Source organism: Mus pahari, chromosome 12, assembly GCF_900095145.1.
Source record: "Mus pahari chromosome 12, PAHARI_EIJ_v1.1, whole genome shotgun sequence".
Lineage (NCBI taxonomy): Eukaryota > Metazoa > Chordata > Mammalia > Rodentia > Muridae > Mus > Mus pahari.
The window spans coordinates 51986779-51992883 of record NC_034601.1 but is presented as its reverse complement, the minus strand read 5'-3'; the positions used below and the strand labels follow the sequence as shown (position 1 = coordinate 51992883).

The 6105-nt window shown below is 46.5% G+C and overlaps 1 protein-coding gene across 2 annotated transcripts in view; it reads left to right on the top strand.

The window, feature by feature from the left end:
- Positions 1–2985: 2985 nt before the first annotated feature.
- Positions 2986–6105, top strand: part of St3gal6 (ST3 beta-galactoside alpha-2,3-sialyltransferase 6) — a 64784-nt gene continuing 61664 nt past the window's right edge. The window contains exon 1 of one of the 2 annotated variants that reach the window (XM_029544748.1): positions 2986–3156. The gene's annotated coding sequence lies outside the window, so the exon portion shown is untranslated. Of the gene's footprint in view, positions 3157–3303; positions 3581–6105 lie in introns of those variants that run through there. The other variant, XM_021209555.1, reaches the window with a different exon arrangement.

Genomic DNA, 6105 nt, shown 5'->3' with positions numbered 1-6105 from the left:
TGTGGCATCCGAAGTCACAAGATTCTCATGCCTTAGTGCAATGAAGAGATCCCCTCACTGGACAATGGAAAGGACCAGATCCTGTCCTTATTTGGGGACGAGGGTCTGCTCGCATTTATGACAAAGAAAATGCTGGCCCAAGACAGTTACCAGAGAGGCTGGTAAAAACTGTTAACCTGCCTGTGTCCAGAATGGATCATGTAAAAATTGTTAACCCATCTGTGTCCAGAATGGAGCAATTGTCTCCTCCTGAGACAAATCTCATTTCCTTTCTAGATGCTGCTCCAAATGAATATACTCCTGATCCTACTCATGATCCTGTGGCTGATCAGAATGACCACCAACCTTCAACTGCCTTCACCCAAATCTCCTAACTATAGATACTTCCCTTGGAATTACATTTGGGTGGTCCTCTCAGACAGAAATGATGTTGTTCAGGCCACTTCTAATATCTCCACCAATTTGATTTACTCTTTTTACAGTAGGAAGGGCTGTGTGCAGCTCTTAGGGAAGAGTGTTGCTTTTATGTAAATAAGACAGGTTAAAGATGGTTAAAGAAAGCATGAAAAAGATAAGAGAAAGCCTAGAGACAGAGAGATAGAGAGAGATAGAGAGAGAAAGAGAGATAGAGAGAGAACGAAGAGAGATAGAGAGAGAAAGAAGAAAGCTGGTATAAAAATTGGTTTTCAACCTCTCCGTGGTTGTCAACCCTACTTCCTTCCATTTTGGTACCATTAGTTGGATTGTTTTTGCATATTTCTTTTGGTCCCTGGGCCCTTAACAGACTTACCAATTTTGTGAAACGTCAGATAGATGATTTGGCAGTGAAACCTATCCAGGTGCATTATCATAAGTTAGCTATGAAGAATCAAGAGATTCGAGACGAGGTTGTTGTTCCCTCCAGGGTGTTCCCAAAGGTCATCTCCACCCAACCTAAGAAAGGGGACTCCTGCCCAGGACCAAGTAGAGAGGGGCCATCCAGACCCCCCCTCTGACCGGTGATCTAAGTTCTTGCTTGGGCTGCAAGGCAAAGCACTGCAAGGGAATGTAAAGCAAAAACTAAAAACATCTTTCTGGGTTCCCTGAGGAACAAGCCTGACTGCATAGGGGTTGATGTCCAAAAATTACCCCTCTCCAGGAAAAAGACATCAGGACAGGTATGGCCCCCATGCCTCACTGGGCAACACTGGGGGGAGTGGAGCCATTACAAGGTCCCCTTTAGTCACTGGAGGTCAGGCCTCTATCCCTGCCTTAGCAAAGAATAAAATCGCCATGGTTCTTCTATACTAAAAGGAAGGGGGAGATGTTGGGAGCGACCCTGTTTGAATATTAACTGCCTTGTCAGCCATAAGTGCTTACTTACAAAGTCTTGGCCTTAGTGGAAAAGTACTAGCTTAGTTGAGATTTCTGTGGGAAAAAGTTGAGGCCTCTATGAGAAAGTACTACCCCAGTTAAGAACAAATAGCTATAGATCTTGTGGACCTAGCAACCCACTCTCTTCTGTTCCTCCTGCTGAACTTTTTACCTAGCCAATAGCCTGCTTTAGGGAACAGGTGCATTCCCCTAGAAACAAAGCGATTCTGTGTCATATCCCTCCCCATACCCTGCTTCTGTGGGCTTAAAACCTGCCTGGGAACAATAAAATTTTGAGAGCTTGATCAATCAGACTTGCTGTCCATCCTTGTGTTTCTTGTCCCTCAGTCTCTCCACAGGTGGTTCCCCAGACCCTGTTCGACTGTCCCGCAGGCTGGGACAGGGAGGTGCTGTCAAAAACAAATCGAGCACACAAAACCTAGGGGGTCAGAAGGAATAAAGCAGAATGCAGGTTTCATTTTGAAGATCATGAAGAAAGCATGAGAGAACTCAGCAGAAACTCTAAAAGTTTGTGGTAGTTCTCCAGAAAATTCATCTAGATGGACAAATTCCAAGACTTTTTTTTTTTTTTTTTTTTTTTTTTTTTTTTTTTTTTTTTGACTACCCTGGTGTCCCAAGAGTCAAGCATATAATTACAAAATCTGTGTGAGTTATGTCAAAGGTAATCTGCAGAAAGGGTAAAGAATGTAAATGGGGCTGGCAAGATGGCTCAGCAGGTAAGAGCACTGACTGCTCTACTGAAGGTCCTAAGTTCAATTCCCAGCAACCACATGGTGGCTCACAGCCATCTGTAATGAGATCTGACGCCCTCTTCTGGTGTCTGAAGACAGCTACAGTGTACTTAATTATAATAAATAAATCTTAAAAAAAAAAAAAAAAGAATATAAATGATCTGAGCCCTTTCCATGTTTGGATTGGAAAAACAAGTGCAACTTCCTAGGGCTGTTGGTATAATTAAGAAAAATACTAGAAGGTCCATCACATTGGAAGGACTTCGTTGCCACTTGACACACTGTCATCTTTGAGTTACACCCAGTTCCTTTCCTCCTAGACTGTAGGGCTTCTTTCCTGGAGGTGGGGGGAGGTCATTTGATTGCATGTGAGTATTTGAGCAGACACTGGTTTTTAAAAAGCATTCAGAGCTATACAAGTCTGAGGGCATTCTGAAAACAAACTTTTTCCTAGTGAAGGCTACAGAAAGAAAGGATAGGGAGAGAGGGAGGGAAGAAGGAAGGAAGACAGAAAAGGAAGGGAGAGGGGAAAGGAAGGGAGGGAGGGAAGAAGGAAGGAAGAAAAGGAAAGAAGAGAGGAGGGAAGGAGCGAAGAAGTGCAGTGTCCCTTTCATTCTTTCTGAGGCAACAACAGATCTTTTTTAAAATGTAAGATGCACTATATGGCTACAGCTACTCCTCTAACACTTTTGTCTTTGAAGAGCTGAGGCAGGAAATTGTGTAGCTTTGTGAACACCTCTCCCTTTCAGCTAGAGACCAAATTACCCACTGTGTCTGATGTCACAGACAGTTCAGGGTGAGACCAAACTCTGTTGCTTTCTGCCTCCCATAAGCGCCTGGAAGGAGAGCTCCTCACAGCCTCCTGCCTTTGCTCCCGCAGCTTTCCCAACAAACCGGGGCAGGATGGGAGTGTCTTCTTGGCTCTGGAAATCAATCCTCCTACCTTGTCCTGAAGCCACCCGCCGCCCTTTCCCGGCCCTCCCTTCGCAGTGATTTTCCTGTCGGGGACTCCCTGCGAGAGCCAGTGGCTGGTGACCTCCCTGCCCTAAAGGTAGGAGTCAGTGAGCAAGGCTGCCGCCCCGGGGGTCTCGGAGCCCACCGGCAGCCACCGGGCAGCACTTTCGGCAGGAACTTGGGGGCGGCGGCCACCAAGCTTCTGGCGCCAGCATTAAGGAGGAGCTTCCCGCGGCGTCGCACGCAGCCGCCGGGGTACCCGGAGCCCGGCGCGGAGGGCTGTAAGGGGAATGTTGGCGGTCTCAGTCTCCTGGCCATACTGCGCCTCGCTCAGCTCCGCTCCTCGGCCACATCGGGGGTGGGGGTGGGGGAAGGGATCGCGTCCTTGTCACCCCGCTAGCTAAGGCTTCCGTTCGCCGCCTGCTCCGGACCCGATGCGGCAGACGCCACGGGACAGACAGAAGCGCGCTGCGGAGAGCCCCGCACATGCCTCTGCGGTGACCGAGCTCGGGCCTCGGCAGGTAACTCTGCGGCTGGCCACGCTGCGGGTCTGCTTGGCTGGGGGTGCGGGAAAGACTTCATTCCGCACCCAGCATGGGGTTTGGGGATGCTGCCCAGACTCTCCGATTCTGCAACCTCTGCGGAGTAGGGAAGGGGACTCTGCGCGCTCTCAGACAGATCACCGGAGCGGTGAGAGAGCCTCAGGGCCCTGAGATCCTCCAGCCAGCAGGGTGTGCGGGGTGACCGGCCAGGAGCTCTCCTGTAGGGTCCCCGAGCTGCTAGGGAGAGCCCAGGGAGAGTAGTGCCCAGGGGCGCTAGGACTCTGCTCTCCTAAGTCGCCCTCAATCTATGCGGTGGGAGACCCACAGGAGAGCATGGCTCCTCGATCACCATTGTTTGTGAAAGGGTCTGTAAGCGAGGAGGGGTGAATGAGACTGGAAGGTTCTCTTTTTACTCTACTGAGTTTTCCAAGAAATCTTCCTTGGCACAATAAAACTAAACCTAATAAAAATGCCGAGATAGTTTGTTTGGACTGAAGGGCAACGGTGAGAAAACTGCAGTTTTGGCTGCTGTGAATGTTTGAGTCGAGAGAAGAAACTTGCTATTTGGCGGTCGTTGCCTCGGGAGCTCTCATGGGCTTCAGCCCCTTCCTTGCGTACTGTTATTTTGATTTTAAAGAAAAATCTATAAAAAGCGATTTTTGGAAACTAAAGAAACTCCAAGTGCCTTTTAGAGGTCCTTAGAGGAAGCCGGGAGAAGGACAGCCTGGGGTGTGGAGAATCGTGTTTAAAGGTAATGGGACAGGAAGGGCATAGTAGGTGCTAGCCTCTTAGAAACCACGTAGATTTCAAATTCAGAAGTCAAGTTTCTTTTTAAGAGAAATACCTTAATGCCATGAATAGTGGATGGTTTAGAAAATAGCAGGTCCTTAATGGCTCCAGTGATCTGTCCTGCTGACCTTAGGGCTTCTTTAGCATGTCCTCAGATGGCCATGCTGTCCTATTAGGCTACCCTGACTATTTGACTTTCCCGGTCTTCAAATCCAGAATTTCCCTCCAGCTTCTGACCATGGAGCTATCTTTTTTTTTTTAATCGACAAGGTGATGTGAAATATTTGGGAAGCTCTGAGCCATTAAGGCTTTAAGTATCACCAGAGATTGCTTTGGTAAGCAAGATCAGAAAGAAAAAAAAAAGCAGTACAATAACAACAACAAAATCCTTAGATAGTTAGTTTGACTTCGATTAAGGCTATCTGCTTCAGAGGCACCTTAGATAATGGCGATTTGGGATCAAGGGAGCTTTTGTGGAAAATGTCTGTATGACTCTAATCAGTTTTTCCAAGCTGCCTCTAAGGCTTGTAGACAGGGTGGTCATTCCTTGCCTAATAGCACTTACCCTGAAAAGTGTTCTAACATAGTCCCTGAATTTCGCTTTCAGATCCCATTATGTCTTGATGTATTAGTGGTGCAACTAAATAGGACTGCAGTTTTGAAAATATTTTAGGAGATTTGTGACAGGCACTTTTTTTTTTTCCTGTCTGAAATCAATACAGAAAGAATGTGAGAATCAAAGAGTAGACACCCTGTCAGAAGAATGCAGTCAAAATGCATCAGTCCATATTTTGTTTCTCATTCCAGAACTCAGTGGAAGAGAATTGAATTCCACAGCTCTTTTCTTCTGTTACAGATATTTCTGGGTTCCATGTTGTGAAGCACAAATGAATAATGCGCTGCTTCCTACGTTTCCATGATAAGCATCGTCAGCCCACCACACACATTCCAGATGGCTTTCATGTAATTATGAATCTTTACAGAGCTGGGACATCTCTTTAAGCTGCATCTAGATGATGTCCACTGGAGGTGGGGTGGGGGTGCAGTGGCAGCATGGAGTGTGTATGGAGTACCCATGTTGATCTCTGGTGTCGTTTAATATTCCCAGCAATGCTGAGACAAGATTTTTACCCCATCTTAAACCTAAAAGTGATGAAGACTTCCTTAAGTCGAGTTATAATGAATCCTGTGAAAGTCCCTCTCTCTCCACTTTACATCTTTGTGGAAGACTTACCAATGACATGACATGCATTCTTCACAAATTCTTCCATTGTTCGTTTACATCTTTACATTCATACAGAGACACATAGGCACACAGACACACATAAATTAACACACACACACACACACACACACACACACACACACACACACACACACAGTACTTAGAGCTTGAACTGGTTATCCCTTCCTAACTACCATTCATTCCAGAGAGGTTTCCTGGTCTGCATGCTTTGGTGCCCTTTCCCTCTGATACCCTCAGACTTTCTCTTGCTTCTACCTTCTGCAGAGTTTTTATGAACCCCTTCATGTTCTATTAAGGTGGTTTTCTCCAGTGGGTTATAGTCTATACTTATTAGCTTCCCAAAATATAGTTTTTCTGAAGCTCCTGCTTCTTTCAAAGGCCAGCTCTGTCTTGCCTGTCAGTAGTCTTTCCTTTCCTTTCCTTTCCTTTCCTTTCCTTTCCTTTCCTTTCCTTTCCTTTCCTTTCCTTT